General features: G+C 49.8%; 1 protein-coding gene and 1 long non-coding RNA gene across 11 annotated transcripts in view; one reads left to right on the forward strand and one right to left on the reverse strand.

Annotated features, from left to right (window-relative positions):
* SIPA1L3 (signal induced proliferation associated 1 like 3) overlaps nucleotides 1-20,608 on the reverse strand; it is a 239,418-nt gene that overhangs the window by 101,142 nt on the left and 117,668 nt on the right. The window contains exon 1 of one of the 9 annotated variants that reach the window (XM_045046366.1): nucleotides 20,186-20,334. The exons of the other annotated variants lie outside the window; for them this stretch is intronic. The gene's annotated coding sequence lies outside the window, so the exon portion shown is untranslated. Of the gene's footprint in view, nucleotides 1-20,185; nucleotides 20,335-20,608 lie in introns of those variants that run through there. 9 annotated transcript variants of the gene reach the window in all.
* On the forward strand, nucleotides 317-14,877 carry LOC111557997. Of its 2 annotated transcripts, none has more exons than XR_002738417.2 (4): nucleotides 317-524; nucleotides 6,604-6,682; nucleotides 8,017-8,163; nucleotides 14,709-14,877. It is a non-coding gene; the product is annotated as an uncharacterized LOC111557997 (long non-coding RNA). The 2 variants fall into 2 exon arrangements; XR_006590507.1 differs by lacking the exon at nucleotides 14,709-14,877 and adding an exon at nucleotides 10,781-11,263 and having other exon boundaries at nucleotides 321-524.

Here is a 20,608-nt window from a genome sequence, read left to right on the forward strand (position 1 = left end):
AAAATCAAGAACTAGATGCTTAACCAACTGAGCCACTCCTAGTAGTTAAGCCTTTAAAAAATTAACCCAAAATACTCTCATCACACCCATCTAGATTAACAAGAATTCTTCAATATCATGTAATACCTCATATCTGCATTACATTTCCCCCAGTGTCTCAAAGGTTTCTTTTAGAGTTGATTTGCTCAAATCAGGATTCAAACAAGATCCCTACTCTTAATTTGGCAGATAATATTTCTTAAGTCTCTTCTATTCTTTACTGTCCCCCTCCATCCCCCCCATCACCTTTATTTTGATGCTATTTACTTGTGGAAGGAATGAGGTCATGCAACCCGTGGAGTTCCCCACTTTCAGAATCTGGCTGGCTGACTTGTCCATTGTGGTGTCATTAAACACATTCCTCCACCCCCTGTGAGTACTGCAGGTAAAGGCTGGACTATTGTCTATCTGTCCCGCAATCTGCCTGACCAGCCACCCCACCAAAAAAGGAAGTAAAAATGACAGATGAGTCACCATGAGCACTGGTAGGTTTGGGACAGGGGATGGCTCTGGAACTCTATGTGATTAATAGATACCATGAACATCAGCTCCTGTCGCTTCTTGGCTGAGATCTCCCCAGTGGCTCCTTACTGAATTAGAATAAAATCTAAATTCATCTGCTCGCCCACAAGCCCCTCAGGCTCTGGTCCCTGCCAGTCTCCTGATGCCTCTCCCCATCCCTGACTTAGATCCCATCACACTGGCCTTCTTTTCTGTCCTGTTGACATATCGAACCCCACCCAGGATATCTGGATATCCTTCCTTGGTTCTTAACCAGGCTGGCTCCCTTGTATGATGTCAACTCTCCAATGAAGCCTTCCTTATGAAGGGAAGCCTACCAACGACTAACGGTGCTTTCTGAGGAAGGAGAAGGCTGTGTATGTGTGTGCGTGCGTGTGTGTAGGGGGCATTTCCTAACCCATGTCCTTAGGTATGGAGTGAGCTGGCAGAGAGAGACCCAGGGGGAAGCATGAAGCAGATTATTCATGGAGCAAAACAGGGAGGCAAGCCTGTAGCACCTGAGAAAGTGAGAACCAGAAAGGGGTGGGAAAGGAGTCGGGAGCAAGAGTTTACCTGTCTTCCTAGCTCCCAAGAGAGCATTCCTGAAGATGTAGCAGGGAGGCACACAGGGGAGGGGGCAGAGAAGGAGGAAGGAAGTGGAAAGCCCCCAGAGTCGGGTTGGTTAGGGGAGACAGGAGCAAGGCCAGGTGAGCCTGGGTGAGCTGGAGAGCAGAGATGTCTTCTAAAGAAGCAGGTGGGCCTCAGCTCTGGGGACCAAGCTTTGCAGGAATGTGGATGCCAGATCACTGGATTTTTAAATTTTTTTTAATGTTTACTTATTTTTGAGTGGGGGGGGGGAGGGAGGGTAAGAGAAAGTGAAGGAGACACAGAATCTGAAACAGGCTCTAGGCTCCGAGCTGTCAGCACAGAGCCCAACGCAACATCGGGCTTGAACTTGGGAATGGCGAGATCATGACCTGAGCCAAAGTTGGATGCTTAGCTGACTGAGCCACCCAGGATCTTTAAATCCAGAAACTAGAAATCTTGAATTGTATGCAACTTCTCCCAGTTTGAAAACAAAAATAACAGCAGCAACAACAACGAACTACCATGCAGAGAAGATCTCTAAGAGGATGTTCAAGAAACTGCTAACATTGGTTGCCTCTGGGAAGGGGAATTAGACCTCTTTTCCCCCACTCCAAGCCCCCTCTCTGGGTTGGCCAGGGGCACTTTTTTTTTTTTTTAAGATTATTTATCTTGAGAGAGAGTGCCCGAAAGCAGGGGAAGGACAGAGAGAGAGAGAGAATCCCAAGCAGACTCTGCACTGTCAGTGTAGGACCCAATGTGGGGCTTGAACTCCTGAACTACGAGATCATGACCTGAGCTGAAATCAAGAGCCGGATGCTTAACCTACTGACCCAGGTGCCCCTGGCCAGGGGCACTTCTTATGCTTGGCAGTGCAGTCTCACCTCTGGGTCAGCCTGGGAAAGCCTGGCAGATTAGCCCTTTGAGGCCACATTTGGGTTGGCTGGGAAAACCAGTGGCCCAGACGTGACCCCGACCTGTTTATGCAAGCACCTCCCGACAGATGGGCTTTGCTGATGGCATTTTGTTTCCAGCTCAGTCAGAAACCCCCAATCTGTTTTGCTCCCTCCTGTGAAAACACACAGATGTTCCTGAGGCCCTGGTGTCTTTCCACAGATTCCCTTCCTGGAGCAGGTGTAGCCAAGTCTCCTGGAGATGCTCGGAAGGCTGAGTGATACCCACAGCCTCCCTGGGATTCAGGGACTGGTGCACAATGGTCCCTTTCCAGCTGCCTGCTGTCAGGCTCCCCCCTCCTAAAAGCATGCCCATCTTTCTGATGGGGAACCCCCCATAACGAAGGCCAGACTGCCTGGGTTCGGGTCCTGGTATGCCATGGACTGGTTACTGAAACTGTGATTCAATTTCAATCTGGAAAGAGCGGGGAGATTACCACCTATCTCATGGCCACTACTATTACTATGGTTCCTCCCTTCATGTATCTTCTCCCCTCTCCCCACGCCCCCAATTACTGAAGCACAGCCAGGGGCAGGCTCAGCGGCTGAGTGTTCTCTTCTGCACCTGTCTGTACAAATTTCTTCTCTCCAGTATTCCTTGGTTCCTGCCTGTTTTCTATGCCTGCTCCTCTTGGCCTCCTGGTGGTCTGTAAGCCCCTGATAAATTCTGCTTCTGCCCAAGACTGTCAAACGTGGCTTCTGCTGCTGGCATAGGAGGACCTTGACTAATACCCACTGCTGTGTACAAGGAAGGCAGTTGGGGATGGTGGATGGGGAAAAATGGGAGACGGCAGTATGACGAGAAGCAAGTGGCAGTGAGAGAGTCAGGTGGGGATGCGTTTGGCTGCAAGTAACAGAATACCATCCAATGGTGGCTCGGGCAATGAAGGTATTTCATTATCTTATGTAACAAGCAGACCAGGTATGGCAGCTCCACTCTTGGTACACTGCAATGACATTAGGCACTTTTCCCCCCTCTGTCCCATCATCCCCTGCTCCCCTCAGCGTGCTGCCAGCTTACATCTTTGGCTTTCGACCTCAGAGTGGCAAGCTGGCAGCCATAGCCCCCCTTCTCACTGAACCATGGGCAAGGGGGAAAGCAAGGGATGAGATGAGACTGTTCTTACTTCTTACCCATCTGACCCTCATCAGGAAGGAGAATGTTTGCCAGAACATTCCCCCTACCTCAACAGACTTTCTTTTATGTCTAATTGGCCAGTATGTGGTCACATATGGCCATTCTAGGAGCAAGGAAAGCTGGGAGCAAGCCAAGAATCTGGGATCATTCTGATTGCCATGGGCCAATGAGGACTTACGTCTGGGGCTGGCCACACTGGCTCCCTAAAAATGTCATGGTCTGTTAGAAGAGCAGGCACCTAATAGTGTACCTGTGTAAATGCTCCCAGACTGTCACGTGTGAAGAAGCTGGGGAAGTCTGAGCTGAGAGGGTGCTCCCTTATCAGGCCCCCAAAACTTGGATGCTGAAACAGCAGACAAGTGGCCTCAATGTTCTGGCTCTGAAGGGCCTTGCTCTTCTGTGAAGGAGTCACGATGTCTGCAGAACCTCCCAGGGCAGAGCAGGAGGGAAAAACACAAGCTTTCCAGTGGCAGACACTTGTGGTTTGCTTCCTCTGCTGTTTTCCAAAAACAGCCCAGATTTCCCTTGGGGAACCTGCGTTCTCTGACTCCCACCCAGTGGGTTAGAGGAGGAGATCCTTCTTGACCATGTAACCTGATCAAAACCAGTGAGACCCAGTGACATGGGTGCCAAGAGTCCTAGGGCTGAAGGCTGTGCTTTACCCTCTTACCCGGAGTTAGAGAGGATATGAGGGATGGAATCACTGCAGCTATCTTGTGACCATGAGGGAAGAAGGAAGAACCGTTTGTGAAAGGGGTTGAAAGTTAGGGGGTGGATGTGGGAGCTGTAGTCATCATTTTCGTCTGAGTCAAGCTGGACCCAAAGCTACCACAATTGTACTTCCCACCACTGGATGTTTTAGTTACATAACCAAACAACATCTATAACAGCAGCTACCATGAATGTGATCCTTCTAGAGTCCAGATCCTTCTCTAAGCACTATACATTTGTTATCTCTCTTAATTCCACAACTCTACGAAGTAGATATTATCGCTGTCTTAACATAAGGAAGCTGAAGTGAACAGATCAAGTAATGTGCCCAAGACCAGGTGGCCACAAGGTGGCAGAGTTGGGACTGATCCAGCAGCTTCGTTCCTCAAGTCAGGCAGTCCTGAGTTCAAGCACAAGCCCTGCGGGTTGCCCAGTGGGCAAAGTCCTGGACCTCTAATTCTCCTTCTCCTCACTGGTGACACAGGGCAAAATAACTCCAGATCCAACTGCTCCTCTGAGTTCCAGACTTGGGTAGCCACTGCTTACTTGACATCACCACATATATATTTCACATGCACTGCAAACTGCAAACTGCACATTCCCAACCTGAACCCTTGATCTCTCCCCATCCACAAAGCCCGTTCCTTCTCAGAATAGTCAGGGTGGGCTAAGTTATGGCGTAGGAACAGAGAACCCCATGTACTAGGGGCTTACCCAACAGAGGTTTGTTTCTTGTTCATACTGCATGTCTACCAGGGGCGGGCCAAGGGCCTTCTCATGTCAGCTCTACTCCCAGGTGACAGAGCAGCACTTGCATGAGACCTGGCCAATTTCACGGGTAAGGGACATGGCCGAACTATGCGACAGTTCCTGCTCAGGAATGACACATATCACTGCTCTCACATCTCACTGGCCAAATCAAGTCATACATCGAAGACTGGTGTTGACAGAGTGGTATGCCACAATATCTGTCAGAATAGGAATAGCAGAAGCTACCGGCTTCTTCCACATCTCAGGGAAAGGCACTTCCTTCCATCCAAGGACTCCAGCTGGAAACTCCCTTCACATATCCAATCCATTACCCCACATCCTGCTGACTCTCCCATGGGAGCTCTCCCATGCCAGTCTGAGTTGGGTGACTATATACCATAGCCTCCCCATTACCTCTCCTTCTGCTCTTGGTCCCGTAAGTGCCCTTTGCCATGCAGCAGGCAGAGCAATCTCAGGATTCATATTCACATTTGAATCTTAGCATAAATTCAAATCTTAGGATAAAATTCAAAATCCTCACCTCAGCCCTCAAGGTTCCTTTCGTCTTCTCCTTGCTTTGGGGGTCCCAGCCACAATGTCCTTCTTTCAGTTCCACATGCCTACGGCTTATCCACCCTGTTGCCTCAGGGCCTTTGTACATGCCATCCATGTTGCCCTTTCCCTTACCTAGATAGTTCTTTCTCAAGATTCAGGACAAATATCACTTTCTCCACATGACTTTTCCTCCTCATGAACCTTGTTCAATCCCCAACCTGAGTACTCAGAGCACCTTTTTTTTTTTTTTAATGTTTTTGAGAGAGACAGAGGGTGAGCAGTGGAGGGGCAGAGAGAGACAGGGAGACACAGAATCAGAAGCAGGCTCCAGGCTCCGAGCTGTCAGCACAGAGCCTGATGCGGGGCTCAAACCCACAAACTGCGAGATCATGACCTGAGCTGAAGTCGGATGCTTAACCGACTGAGCCACCCAGGTGCCCCGTGCTCAGAGCACTCTTACAGAGCATTTCTCTTTGGGGTTACCTGCCTCAGTGTATGTACATCATTTACCATGTAATTAACTGGCCGCCATACGTAAGGTTTGTGAGGCACTGAAATGTGAGAATCTTTATTATTGCATGCCTCTCCAGCACAGGCCTGACATACAGTAAGTCATTAACAAATACCTGCTAAATAAATGAGTGGATGGATGACAACCTCAGACCAGGAGGAGCGCTAGCTCAGTGAGGGTCTGTGACCTGAGGGTAGGTGGTGCTTGCTTGGTGACCTAGCGTGTCTGCCCCTGGGAAGAATCGTGTTCAGGAAGCTGAAAGTAACGTGTGGAGTGTGTGTACGTGCAAGTGTGTGTGTGTGTGTGTGTGTGTGTGTGTGTGTACACTGCCCTCACACAGGCCTTTGGATGGGGGAGCAGGTAGGTATCCAAGGTCTCCTTCCTAAGCAGACCTCTGCGTCCAAGGGTGCCCCCATCTGCTCCAGGGATTACCTCTTCAAGTAAATGTGATCCAGTCACTGCAATGGGGACTTAGTGAGACCTAAGAGCTCTGGACACTTCAGGGTTGTGGCACCAAGTCTGAGGGCTACTCTCAGAGGCTCAGGGGGAATGATGACCCCACTGCATGCACCTGGCAATTCAGCAGTTTCTGGGCAGGTACAAGTCGTTCATTCATCCAGTAAGAACTAGTCCTTACAGCTTATTCATTCATACGACCAACACCTATCACATTCTTCCAAATCATTTAACCCAAAAAGTTCACTGAGTCAAAAGAGAAAAAGCACTAAAAACTTATTCTTTTATTGAACACTGACCAGGCATGTATAACTCATTCATTCATTTCACAAACACCAAGCACCAAAGATGCATTCATTTATTCACCAGACTTCTCAAACACCTACTATGTGCTATTGTTGTAGGTGCCGAAGAAAATACAGCCCTGAGCAGGACCACACCTCCCCCTCATGGACTTACTCCCAGGAGAGGGAAGCCAGAGAAGTAAGTAAACCAAGAGAGAAAACAAGGTAACTTCAAAGGGTGGTCAGCAGTTTAAAGGAACACAACGTTGTGACAGGGTGGGGCTGGGGGCTGCTCCCAATGGGAGGGCTCATTGTGGGGTGCCAGGTGATAGGAAGAGAGGACGCCTGCCGTGCACCAGGCATGCCGATGGATGAGGCTGACACGCACGGGCAGGAAAGCTGGGAGTGGCCAGCGTACGAGGCCCCGTGGGCTTGTCCAAGGCGGGAGTGCTCATCCCCACTGTCCATTAGAGGCAGCAGGGGAGCTTTGTAAAAGTATAGGTGTTCACACTCCACCCCCGGAGAGTCTGAATCAGCTGCTCTGGGGTGGGCACCAGGCCTGAGAGAGGGCCTTTTAAAAGCTCTGCAGCTGACTCTAACATGCAGCCAGGGCTGAGGACAGGGGAAGGAAGAGAGCAAAGAGATGAGGGCCTGACACCAAGCCCTGATCTGCTGCAAATGCAGGGGGCAAGCAGGGGAGCAGGTGTCCCGCAGGCCCCAACAGTGGGGGTGGTTTGGGGAGGGGCAGGTGGTCCGCAGCGCTGGAGGCTGAGGGGGTCACGTATGATGATGATGATTGGTCTGAAGGGCACCGGTGACCACTGCGGGAGGTATTTCGGGGGACTGCTCCTCTGAGAAGCCTTGTCCACACCCCTTGTCCCTCAGTCCTCAGTGCTGCTGACCTACCCTTTTTTTTTTTTTTTTTACCTACCTTCCTTCCTACCATTCCCTAGACACAATCCTCCCCATCCTCCCTTTGGTGAGTTCCCAGGGGTCTGCACACCCCCTGGACTATCGGAGTTAGCCCACTGGAGTTTGAAGCCTCTGAGTATCTTTGGTCCCCCTTGGGACTCTGAGCAGCTCTGAGTCTGCAGTGGGATAGGGTCTACTATGTGCGTTCTTGCACAGGCAGGGTAGGGGGTGATGATGTGGTGATGACAGTAGTAACAGCAAGGCTAACACACACTCGGCGTGTATTAACAGGTGTGATAACTTCACAAAGCAGGGACTTCTAGCAGGACCAGTTTAGAGATGAGGCAAAGGTCCTGTGGCCGAGTCACAACGCTGGTAGGCAGGCAGGACAGCGAGGCCCCAAACCTTGTCAGTGTGGCTCCCACACCTTTGCCCCCAGCGCTCTAAAAGACGTGGCAGCCCAGATGAGCGTGTTGTGTGGATACACAAATGATGCAAGTTATCTTCCAAATCAATTCATAAGGACAAAAACTCTAGAAAGTCAGCATCAGCTCAGCAGATTTCAGGTTAAGAATCTGTTTTCTCTCTCCGTGTCTTCCTCCACTTTATTGGAAACCCGAGCATACACAGGCCCACTGTGGAGCTTCCCCCAGGAAACAAAACGGATGGGATGGAACTTCCGGACATCTCATTAGGAAGCCCTGAGGCAGAGAATGCGCCATCAGCCCCAGAAGAGGAGAGCAACACTGCCCCCCTCCACGGCCCCAGGTACTACTCTGATCTGTTTTTTACTCTCAGTGTTTCTGACCTCGGATGTGTGGGTCTTCCACACCAAGCAACTCTCCAGTTCTCTGCAGACCCCAATGAGGGTCCTACAATTTAATTTAATCCCGACACTATCTAGAGTTAGCACAGACCCCACAGGCTCAGTTCCGCCAGACTGCCCCCCCACCTCAGATGCTAATCACCAGTGGGGGGGGGGGACGTCCCCAGGTTACCCACATGTCTACCTGACTTGGTTACAAATTGGGGTTCCCACAACTCCCTCCTCAGGTTCTGCTGTAACAGCTCACAGAACTGAGAGAAATACTTTACTTACTATTAGTGGTTTATTATAAAAGATAGAAATGAACAGTCACGTGGAGGGATATTCAAGAAGTCCAGAAGGGTCTCGAGCGCAGGAGCTTCTGTTGCCATGGAATTTGGGGTGCACCACCCTCCCAGCGTGCGGATGCGGCGCATCAACCTAGAAGCTCTCTGAACTCTGTTTAGGGTTTTACGGAGGCCGCACTGCGTGGGCACGATTGATTAAATCACTGGCCATCAGGAACTGATGCAATCTCCAGCCCCTCCCCTCTCCCCAGAGGTCAGGGGGGTGGGGCTGAAAGTTTCAAGCCTCAAATCACAGGACTGGTTTCCCTGGCAACCAGCCCCATCCAGAAGCTATCTAGGAGTCCACAGAATCACCTCATTAGCATAAACTCAGGTATGGTTGAAAGGGTCTTATTCTAAAGAACAAAAGAGGCCCCTATCACCCAAACCACTCAGAAAATTCCAAGGGTTTTAGAAGCTCTTGGGGCCAGGAACTGGGGACAGAAGACCAACTAGGTATTTTTTATTCACGTCATAAAAACTTGCACTTTCCTATTTAAGGTCAAAGAACCCAGAGCATGCTCTCTCTTTAAATCTTACAATCATTATACTCAAACTGGAGGGGGTCCCAGGAGTCCGAGTTCCTGAGAAGCCTGTTCTCTTTGATGTGTGTAAATCAAATGATTCTTCCCCTTCTTTGGGGGGAATAAGGGGATGAATTGTAATTATGTGCTTTAAGTTTTAGGTGTGCACACTATTTTATTTCTTTAAAAAAAATGTTTTTTAATGTTTATTTAGTTTTGGGAGAGGGAGAGACGAAGTGTGAGCATGGGAGGGGCAGAGAGAGAGGGAGACACAGAATCCGAAGCGGACTCCAGACCCCAAGCTGTCAGCACAGAGCCTGATGCGGGGCTTGAACTCACAAACAGTGAAATCATGACCTGAGCTGAAGTGGGACACTTAACCGACTGAGCCACCCAGGCGCCCCAACACACTATTTTATTTTAAACTAACAATTCCATTTCTAGGAATCTGTCCCTCAGATATTCCCACCAGCGCATGCCAGAAGCCACACCGCCACACTGCCGTAATATGCACGAGGTGGGAGCAGCCTAAAAAGCCCAGCGGCAGAGGATGGGTTAAATGCATTTGGGTACCCCAACTCCAGGGACACAATGCAGCTGTAGTAAACAGTGAGGCAGAGGTAGGGCCAGGTGTCCTGCGTGCAAGATGCCCACATGGCCGGAAGTGAATGGGTACAGCTTGTACTTAGAGGAGTGCTCGCTGTGTACCAGGCTAAGCGCTTTACACACATGAACTCATTTAATCCTCATGAAACCCTTTGAGGGAGAGGCTGTCACCATCCTCATTAAAAAAATTTTTTTTAATGTTTACTTATTTTTGAGGTGGGGGGGAGAGTGCAAGTGGGGGAGGGGCAGACTAAGAGGGAGACAGAATGTGAAGCAGGCTCCAGGTTCTGAGCTGTCAGCACAGAGCCCAAAGCATGGCTTGAACCCACAAACCACAAGATCATGACCCGAGCTGAAGTCGGACGCTTAACAGACTGAGCCACCCAAGCGCCCCACAGCATCCTCATTCTAAAGCCAATGCAACTGGGGCGCCTGGGTGGCTCAGTCAGTTAAGCATCCTTCGGCTCAGGTCATGATCTCACGGTTCCTGGGTTCCAGCCCCGTGTCAGGCTCTGTGGTGACAGCTCAGAGCCTGGAGTCTGCTTTGGATTCTGTGTCTCCCTCTCTCTCTGCCCCTCCCCTGCTCGCACCTATCTCTCTCTGTCTTTCAAAAATAAATAAATGTTAAAAAAATTTTTTTTTTTTTAAAAGCCAATGCAACTGAGTCCAGAGAGATTGAGTAACCTGCCCAAGTTACTCAGCAGGAAAGCAGTGTCACTGCGATTTGAACGCAGACAATCTAGCTTCAGAGTTTCTTCTCTATGGTGCACTTGGTGGAGGGAAAGAGGCAAATTGCAGAATAAAACCAAACAAAATAATGGAGCTTAAATAAAAGATTTCATTAGAGAGAGAGAACATAAATGTCTATAAAGGAAAGGGCCTAGGAGGGCACCCACCAAACTGTTAACAGTGCTTACTTCTAAGGAGTAAAACCTGAGTGGAGATAAAAGGACGACTTTTAAAAAAAATTCTGCATGTCTGTGCTTGAATTCGTACAAGCCCGTAAGTTCAAGGCCCTCTTCAGGCTCCCCTATGAGGCCCTGCCCCGAATCCACATTCCAGAGAGAGGAGCCCTGTGAATAGGTTTGCATGCTTTCTTCCAGACCCTTCTCTCTGTGTCTACATGGAAATGCTCACAACTGCACAGGGTAGGGGCATCTCAGGCTTTAAGTTTTCACTTTTGGAAGTGAGCATGTGAGGAGAATCATGGGCAGGGGGAAGCCACGCCCTGAAAAGCCCAGACTGTACAGGACGCAGAGTCAGAACGGATGAGGACCACCACCTCCACAGGTGAGCCCTGCATCGGCCCCACGCCGACCTTGCCCCTAGGGCTCGTGGAGTCTGAAAACTCCCAGTGGAGATTCCTCCTTGGCCTGGCAAGCTGCTTGTACCCGGACCCACCGAGGGAAGGAAGGGGCACCCCATCTTGTATCCACATGCCCCTCAGTGAAACAGAGGCTGTACTTAAATCCTTAAACTACAATGTCGCCTTCTTTTAGTTTGCTAACTCGTTTGGCTGAAGTGATGTGGGTTGAATGCTTGTATAATTACATGCTTACATAGAGAGACGAATTAAAAAAAAAATAAACAGCCTTCATAGTTGCTTTTCTTACTTATTATCAGATCCTGGAGATTTCCTGATATGGCGGCTGTAGCTCAGTGTTTGGAAGCAAAGAATACTCACGTTCAATTCCCAGCGCTGCCACTTAATTACCTAGGCCTTGGGCATGTCACTTAGCCTCCTACATCTCAGTTTTGCCATTTGTAAAATGGAGATAATAATAGGACTTAACTCTTAGGGATGTTATGAGTTAATGAACGTAGAGACTTAGAATGTCCCTGGCACACGGGGACATACAAGTATTAGCTGTTAAAATTTTACTTATATAACAATAAAAAGAAAATCTCAGGCAAACAAATAGAACCACATGTGGCCTTGGCAGGAGCCCTGGTTGCTCTGGGCTCAGGAGCCGGCTGGCCCAGGGTGGCCTGTCTTGAGCAAGAAGCTGGGCAAGCCCCTCCTTCCTGGGAGGCCCACAGCCAGGCCCATGGGAGGCGCCCCTTCTGAGTCCCTGTGGGGTCGGGTGGGTCAGGCGAGGGTGTTGCCACCTCCCCCAAAGTGCATGTGGATTAAGCATCTTGTTCCAATTCTGGGCATCGTCCTAGTCACTTCAAATGAGACTTTGAAACGCAAAGTTAAAAAAGGATGCCCCCTGGAGCATGGGCACGTGCCAGGCCCACCCAGGAGCACCAGGCCAAGCATGTGCACCGGGACGATGAGACAGAGCTGCACTGGCTGGAGGATGAGTGAGGGGTCTGGGGTCGGGGAAGCCCCTTCGGGGGAGACTTAAGCAGGGGGACAATCGCTGCTCTGAGCGGCCGGGTGTGCCTACCGGGATCTCACTGGCTCTAGCCAGGCCCATTTTTAAGCCGCATGCACTGTTGTACCGGTGACATTTATTTTGATTCTGAAACTTTCTGGTAAACAGCTGCTGCCTGGAGCCCCAAGAGTCCCCACTATCACTGTGTGGGGTGATGCTTTGGGGTCCGCTCCCACGGCTGTTGCTGGTTGGGGTGGTGGTGAAGTGTTTAGTATGTCCCCCAACGGGCTCACTCCTGTGACCAGGCCGAGCCTCCTTTAGAAGAGTGTCTTGTCAGCACGGAGCCTGACTTGTGAACTAATCCCAGCTAATTGCCACCGAAGCCTGCTAAGATCACATCTGTTGGGCTTGGAGATTAAATCAATATTTGACAATCTTGATTAAATACAGCCAGGGAATCCTTGTCAGAGAACATCTGTTAAAGCCCTGTTCTTTCCATCCTGCTCTTAGGGGGCTGACCGGGGGCATCTCAGGCTCTGCTTCTCCTCACCTGAGGAGATTTGGTGGGGGTGTGGGGGGGTGGACAGAAACAGAAAGGCTCCCTGTGGTGGAAGGGGAGGGGAGGGGAGGGGAGGGGAGGGGAGGGGAGGGGAGGGGAGTGAACCTTGCTAGCCAGGGGGGCACCATCTGCCAGCAATAATCACCTTACCTGCCCCCGACCCTGGGGGCTGCTGAGGGCCAGTCCCCAGCCAGCGTGGAGTGCTTGCCTCAGAACACTGCACTCGTCTCCTAATGTCCCACTGAGGTAGTGGTCTCGTCACCTCCGTTTCAAAATCAGGAAGCTGAGCTTTGAGAGGAGACAGCGCTTGGCCAAGGTCACAAAGAGAATGAGAGGAGGAACGGGGGTCTGGACCCCCTGGTTCTGTTGACTCCAGGGTCTGCCCTGTGACCTCTCACAGGACCACTCCGCATGAGAGACCAGTCATCAAAAGAAAGAGCAAAAATGGGCACTTGTGCCACCCGGACCCAGACTGGAGGCCTGCTCCAATGTCAGGTTCCCGAAGCTACGGGTTACAATGGCGGCCCCCCTCAGCCCACAAAGCATCCCAGGGGGAGGGCCCTACTGTTTTCCCCAATTTGCAGAAGGGAACAGTGAGACTCAGAGGGGCAAGTTACCTGTTCCAGATCACCCAGTGAGGTTAAAGGCAGAGGTGGGGCTGGAACCAGGTGGGTGACTCTATGGCCACCATAACCACAGTCATCTCTAAAAATCAGGGATAGAGTTGTGAGCAGGATGGGCCTCAATAAATGCCTGCTCTCCATCCCTGAGTGATTTTCAGACAGAAATCAGGCTCATGCTGGGATCCTGGGAGCAAATCCTGGTCCCAATACTCCACCTTGCTGCACTGCTGGAGGAGCCCGAGATGACCCCCCCCCAAGGTACACTCCCCACGGCAATGGCACATAGTAAGCATGCACACACCCTTACTCAGGATTTTATAAACAACAATAACAACAACTCAACACTTGCATTCACAGCACCCTCGTGGGGGGAGGGGTGGGGAGTAGTGGTCAGACATCCAAATGTACGCAGCCACTGTTCACTGCTCTTTCTCCAGATCCAAAGCAGTGCTTGGATCAGGGGAGTCCTCCACAAGTATTTTCTGAGTCTATTAAAAAGAAAGGAAAAACCAAAACCAACCAGTCAGCCACCTGTCCAGATAACCAACTAGCCAGCCAACCAGGTAAGTAATGAACCAACCAGTCATCCAGTTAACCGACCAACCAGCAAGCCAATAGCCAGTTAACTAGCCAACTGGTCTCCTGTTTCTGTGTCCCTGTCTTTATCTACATCTCTACCCCATCTCTCCGCATTGCTGTCCCATGTTTCTGTGTCCCTGTTCACATCTGTCCATGTCCCTATGTGTGTGTGTGTCTGTTTCTCACGCGTGTGCATACACAGATGGTCACAGCTCCACATATTTCTGGCCCAGGAGTCACAATCCCACGTTAACTCACCACTGATGATGTGTCCCCAGTCAGGCAGACTCTGCCTGGTCCCTCTTTTTTTTTTTTTTTTTAATGTTTATTTATGGGAGAGAGAGAGAGAGACCAACCTAGTGTGAACGGGGGAGGGGCAGAGAGAGAGGTAGACACAGAATCCGAAGCAGCTCCAGGCTCTGAGCTGTCAGCACAGAGCCCAATGTGGGGCTTGAACCCACAAGCTGTGAGATCATGACCTTAGCCGAAGTCGAATGCTCAACCGACTGAGCCACCCAAGCACCCCTGCCTGGTCCCTCTGAACTCCTTCCCATATTCCAAGTTCCCAGCAATTACCAGAATGGGTAGAAACTAAGGAATTGGCTAAGATTATCAAAAAAAAAAGAAAAAAAAAAGTCAGGAGGCAGATCCCAAACTGTCTGCTAAGTAAAAGAACCATTGCCAGAGTGCCTGGGTGGCTCAGTTGGTTGACTGTCCAACTTCGGCTCAGGTCATGATCTCACGATTTGTGGGTTTGAGCCCCGCATCGGGCTCTGTGCTGATGGCTCATAGCCTGGAGTCTGCTTCAGATTCTGTGTCTCCTTCTCTCTCTGCCCCATCTCTAACCACACTCCTTCTCTCTCTCTCTCAAAAATAAATAAACATTAAAAAAAAAAAAAAACACTGCTACGTGTGGCATTGTTAGAGCCCCTAATTTCTCATATTCCAGGAAGGATTTATGCCTGCCCTGTCCAGTCTCACCCCTACCCTGACATAGAATCTTACAAGGAAACTGGCTGCTATAATCAGAGAATCAACCCAGAAGTCCCAAGAAGAATGTATTCAGAAGAAATTCAGAAGAATGGCACACTCCCTCTTACAATTAAAAAAATTAGTATCAAAAAATTCTCTATGCTACATATTTTATACCTATATATCCACCGAGGATGATGCAGAGCAAAGATCTGGAAGGCCAACCTCTACCTGTAAGTGGTTACCCCAGGGAGAGGAGTGACAGCGTGTGTGTGTGTGTGTGTGTGTGTGTGTGTGTGTGTGTGTGATCCTATCATTGACTCCGAAGCTCCAAAACTTCCCAAAGTCACGTGCCTCACCTGTACACCTGCAGACCACCTGTACTATTATTTACTTAAGTTAGTCCTTTCAACCAACTCACTTACTAAAACCTTAATAAGACCAGTGTGGGATTCGTTATATTTTTTCTAATACTCATCAAACAAAATGCACAAATATGAGCATCTGTAAAGCCTGCGTATCAATGGAAGTGAACTCTGGTACCAGAAATGTGCTGACATCAAAGCCAGAATGCAGCTTTGAGACATGACTCTGAGCAAAAGAGGCAGACACAGAACAATGTGCATAATTTATGATTCTGTTTGTATAAAGTTGAAAAACAGGCAAAATGAAACCATGTTACTTGTACTCTCATCTGCGAACAAACCTTCAAAAGGCAAGAAATGGTGACATGGAAGTCTGGGAGAGGAGTGGCTTCTGGGGGTGAGAGGGGGTGTTCGATGGAGGGGTACACAGAGGCTTCTGGGCTGCTGGCAAACTTCTCTTTCTTTTTTCTTTCTTTTTTTTTTTTTTTTTTACATTTATTGACTCTAGAGAGAAAGAGAGAGCACAAGTGGCAGAGGGGCAGAGAGAGAGGGAGACACAGAATCTGAAGCAGGCTCCAGACTCTGAGCTGTCAGTCCAGAGCCTGACGTGGGGCTCAAACTCACAAATCATGACATCATGACTTGAGCCCAAGTCAGACGCTTAACCGACTGAGCCACCCAGGCGCTCCTAAAATTCTTTCTTGACCAGGGCGTTACATGAGTGCTTGCTTTAGAAGTGTTTCCTAAACTGTGTATTTACAATTTACATACTCCTCAGTGCAAATGTTAGGTGTCACAGTAACAAAGCTTTAAAGCCTTTTGCACTGTGTGAATTCTTTTTAAACAATGAGATTGTACTATTACATGTGTAACCTTAAAAAACAGGTAAGACCCTCTTTGAAGACCTGTGTGTGTTTGTACACACGCCCGGCCCCCACCCCCAACACACCCCAGTCATTCTCTGCTCTCCTGGCTCAAAATTCACTTTCTCTCCTTTAAAAAAGGTTTCCGCTTCCCAGAACCGGCAGAGCCACTTCACCTGTCCAAGTACAAACATCCTGGGCATGCTGGGGGAGAGTGCACTTCCTCCTAGCCCTCAGGGAGGCAGGGAAGGGGGGCTACACGCACAGCAGGGATTTGGGGACAATTCACCACACAACAGCTGGGGACAGAGGGGCAAGGGCCTGCCCCCACCCTGCAGGAGGCCTTGGGGGAGGGTGGTGGCACGGGGGCTGTGGGGCCAAGCTGCCCTTAGGAGCATGCATCCTAGCCTTGCCCCTGTAAGTGATCCCACAGTGAGCTCCAGAAAGGCTCTAGTCTTGACCCTTGACTAGGTGCAAAGCCTCTTGTCAACCCGAGGACCAGCTGGCAGATGGCAAAGGCCTGCAGCTCTGTTTGCATAACACAGTAATCAAACATCCTGCCCAGGGCCCGCATGCCGGATGGGTGCCCATGCTAACACTGAGGCAGAAGAGCTGGAAGGGGGCACCGGGCCCTCAGGAGGAGCCCAAAGCGATGGCTCCACAGGAACCCAGGAAACTATGAAATCGGCCACTCATTGCTAGGACAACTTTCCTTCTCTTCTTTCTTTCTTTCCTTTTTAATGTTCACAGTTGAGGGAACCTTTCTAGAGGCAATCTGGCAATAGCTTTTAAAAATGTTCCTACCCTCTGAACCTGTAATGCTACTTCTGGGAACTGATCCTAAAGAAACAATGGAAATAAAGAAAAAATATTATGGCACTGGTTATAAATTAAAAAAAAAAAAAATAGAACCAACCTCAACGTCCAACAACAGAATGGTTAAATAAACTCTGACGTTAAACATTTATACACATGTATGGAGGCAGTCATAGAAGAAAGCCTGAAAAAAATAAAATGGGGGTGCCTGGGTGGCTCAGTGAGTTAAGCGTCCAACTTCGGCTCAGGCCATGATCTCACGGTTTGTGAGTTCGAGCCCCAAGTTGGGCTCTGTGCTGACAGCTCACAGCCTGGAGCCTGCTTTGGATTCTGTGTCTCTGTCTGTCTCTGCCCCTCCCCTGCTTGCACTCTGTCTCTCTCTCAAAAATAAATAAACATAGAAAGAAAGAAAGAAAGAAAGAAAGAAAGAAAGAAAGAAAGAAAGAGAGAGAGAGAGAGAGAGAGAGAGAGAGAGAGAGAGAGAGAGAGAGAAAGAAAGAAAGAAAGAAAGAAAGAAAGAAAGAAAGAAAGAAAGAAAGAAAGAAAGAAGAAAATCTGACAACTCTCCAAACAAAAGCCAGCTCCAGCCCTCCTACGGGTGGGATGTGCCTCAAACTCCTTCCCATCCAGGTTTTCATGGGCTCATGGATGCTGCTCAGGAAGCCTACGGCAGGGAATCCCACTCCCAATGGGTAGATGAAGAAACTGAGCACAAAGCAATGTCATTTCTGGACAACAAGAGCAAGGACTCAGGCCCTCAGTGTGAGAATACTGTTACCCTCACCAGAGGGCCGCTCCAGATGCTCAACGTCTCATACTTGTGGCTGCACGGACTCCAGTGTTGTTCAAATCCCATTCTAGCCCGTGAGAGGTTAAAGGGAAGTAGGCTGGGGGTGGGTGAAGGATCTTCCGGTAAAGCTACTGCTTTCCAGCAGAAAGGAGTAGCCTCAGCCAGCACAGCCCTTCCACCCTTCTCCTTTCTGGAATGTGGCTGCCATATGTGGAGGTGAGGTAGCCATCTTGTGATCATGAGGCTGAAAGCCACATGCAGAGGATGGCAGGGCAAGGAGTCAGAGGAGCCCACTCTCCCAGCCAGAGGCCCTGCCCCAGTCTACCCATCCTCCCTTGTCTTCCTTTGTACGAGAGAAAACGGTTCCCTTATTGAAGCCACCGCTTGTTGGTTTCCTGTTACTTGTATCAGACTTCGATCTTGACTGATAGAGGTCCTACCCAGATCCTCATTTTACAGACAAAGAAACTGAAGCTCTGTGAGGGGAGGTCAGTAGCCCAAGGTCACATGGAGCCAGGAAGAGATAAGGCTGGGATGTGAGCCTGTATCCCTAACCACTTCACAGCATGGCTTTCGAGAAAGCTTGGCTTCAATTCACTTCTCCATCTAATAGTTTGCTGGTCTGTCCCCCACACCAAAAGCATGAGCTCCACAAAACTTAGACTTTTCGCTGCTCACTCCCCTGCTGGTGGCAGGCGCTCAACACATCCCTGTTAAAGGAGCAATGAATGACTAAATGCATGGGAAGGTCCAGTGACTCTTCTGGAAAAGAGAAATGCCACCATTAACTTCACAGGAGGCTGGGAGGGCTCAGTGAGGAATAAAGATGAAGCACAGGGCATGGTGTCTAATTCAGTGATCAATTATTGATTCCATTATTTCCATCACGGAGGCTGTGGATCTCCTCTTCCAAAGACCTTTCCTCATGACCAAAAGGTTTTCCCAACTCTAGATGATCTTTTTTTTTTTTTTTTAATTTGGACTCAAAGATGATTTCTCCATGCAACTCATAGCCAAACACCCCCAGGACTCCCAACTAATTCCCAACCACACATCCCTGGAGCGGCATCCCAGCCTCCCTGCCTTGGCCTTGGGTTCCACATGCAATAATTGTCCTGCTCTTTGCACATCAACCCTACCTCTTCCTTAGACAACTTCCCAAGCCGCCTCTTGAGTGATGCCTTCCCTGACCGCTCCCCCCCACCCGCCCATCTGGCACTGCCCCCCTGGGAAGCTCTTTGTGCCCTCCCTGTCTGGCCTATTCTCTTCCCGATGTGGTGTCTGGAGAGGCCATCCACCTGGCATTCCTGTTGGGTGCTGCATGTACACGCATCTGACGAGACCAGCTCCTGTGGACAGGCCCCACCCCTCCTCCCCTGCCTCCCAGCGAGTGCTGGCACCTACAAGAGCTGTTCAATGACATCTGGTGAACGGGAGAAAGAATGATCACACTGCCTAACGTTTCTATGGGTCTACAATGTGCCTGGTGCTGTTCTGTGCACTTTATGCACATTAACCCATTTTAGTGTTTATTTTTGAGAGACAGGCAGAGAGCGAGGAGGGGAGGGGCAGAAAGAGAGGGAGACACAGAATCAAGAGCAGGCTCTAGGCTCTGGGCTGACAGCACAGAGCCCCACGTGGGGCTTGAACCCACAAACCGTGAGACCATGACCTGAGCCGAAGCTGGACACTTAACCGACTGAGCCACCCAGGTGCCCTGCAGATTAACCCATTTGATCCGCACAACATTCCTTTGCCAGAGGTACTATTATCATTGCCATTTTATACACGAGGAAACTGAAGCTCCAGGTCATGCTGCTGGTAAGTGGCAAAGCTGGGCTCCAAGAATCCTGCTGACTGACTCCAGAGTCAATGCTCTTAACCTCTTGGCTCTCCTGCCTTGTATGAATAACTGCACAAATGTCCCTGGCACGAAGAAAAACACCTGGGGTCAGGCCTGAGCAGAATGTAAAGCTCACCTCCTAAGCCAGAGCAAACACTCACTGGCCTCCCCTTGACATTCCAATCCTATTCTCCTTTGCTTACCTGCCAATATTGATGCTGAAAAAGCCAGACACTCACTTTTCTAGCTTGGAGCCGAGAAGTCTGCTGGGGGTGGGGGTGGGGTTGGGCAGAAACATGGTCCTGACCGGCTCCCTGCCTCATGGCTATGACAGGATGTGACACCTGGAGCCACAGCAACCATCTTGCAAACATGAGGAAAGGCTAAGAGGATTTCAGAAGCACACACCTGGGCTTCGGACATGTGAAGCTATTGAAGCATCCCAGAACTGCTGAGTATCTGTTACTTCTATCCCAGGCTGAGATACAAAATATTTAGAAACTAGTAAGGCAAAGGCAAGAGGCAATCGGAATGGATGGCAGCTGGTGGACATTGGTCCTGCCTGAATCTGAATTCAATGACAGTTTTGTTCGCTGTTGTCCCTCAGCACTAGCACAGTGCTGGGCACAGTTGGCACAGAGCCCGCACACAGTCAGTGTTTGGTGAATGATCCAGAATGTGACGCACCAGGACCTGAGTACAGCTACGTACCTCCCAGCTCTGAACGACGGGCGTTTCCCCTCCCTCAGCTCAGTTTCCTCATCTGTGAGTATTTACCTCATAGGGCATGGGAGGAAACTTCGATATCCCTCTGTGGACAGGACCTGGTGGGATGCCAGGGAGGTGTGCTGGCTGCTATCACCATCAGCTTCTTTTTATCCTTGCCGTTTCCTTGCCCGTCACATGGCTACCAGGACCAGTCTCCCCTTTAAGGAGACGAAATCTGAGAAAGTACAGTAGAAAGCACTCTGCAAGCAAATGTTAATTCTTATCTTTGACTAGGTGCAGCGTAGCAGTTAAGAGCACAGATTCGGAAGGCAGGCTGCCTGAGTTTGAGTCCCAGCTCTGCCACATGACCTCGGCAAGTCACTTAACCTCTTTGTGCCTCAGTTACCCCACTTATAAAATGGAAATAACAGACGTACCTCCCTTACGGGGCTGAAGTGAACATTAAAGGAGTCGACAGGTAAAGTTCTAGAG

The sequence above is a fragment of the Felis catus genome, chromosome E2 (genome assembly GCF_018350175.1).
Source record: "Felis catus isolate Fca126 chromosome E2, F.catus_Fca126_mat1.0, whole genome shotgun sequence".
Classification (NCBI taxonomy): Eukaryota; Metazoa; Chordata; class Mammalia; order Carnivora; family Felidae; genus Felis; species Felis catus.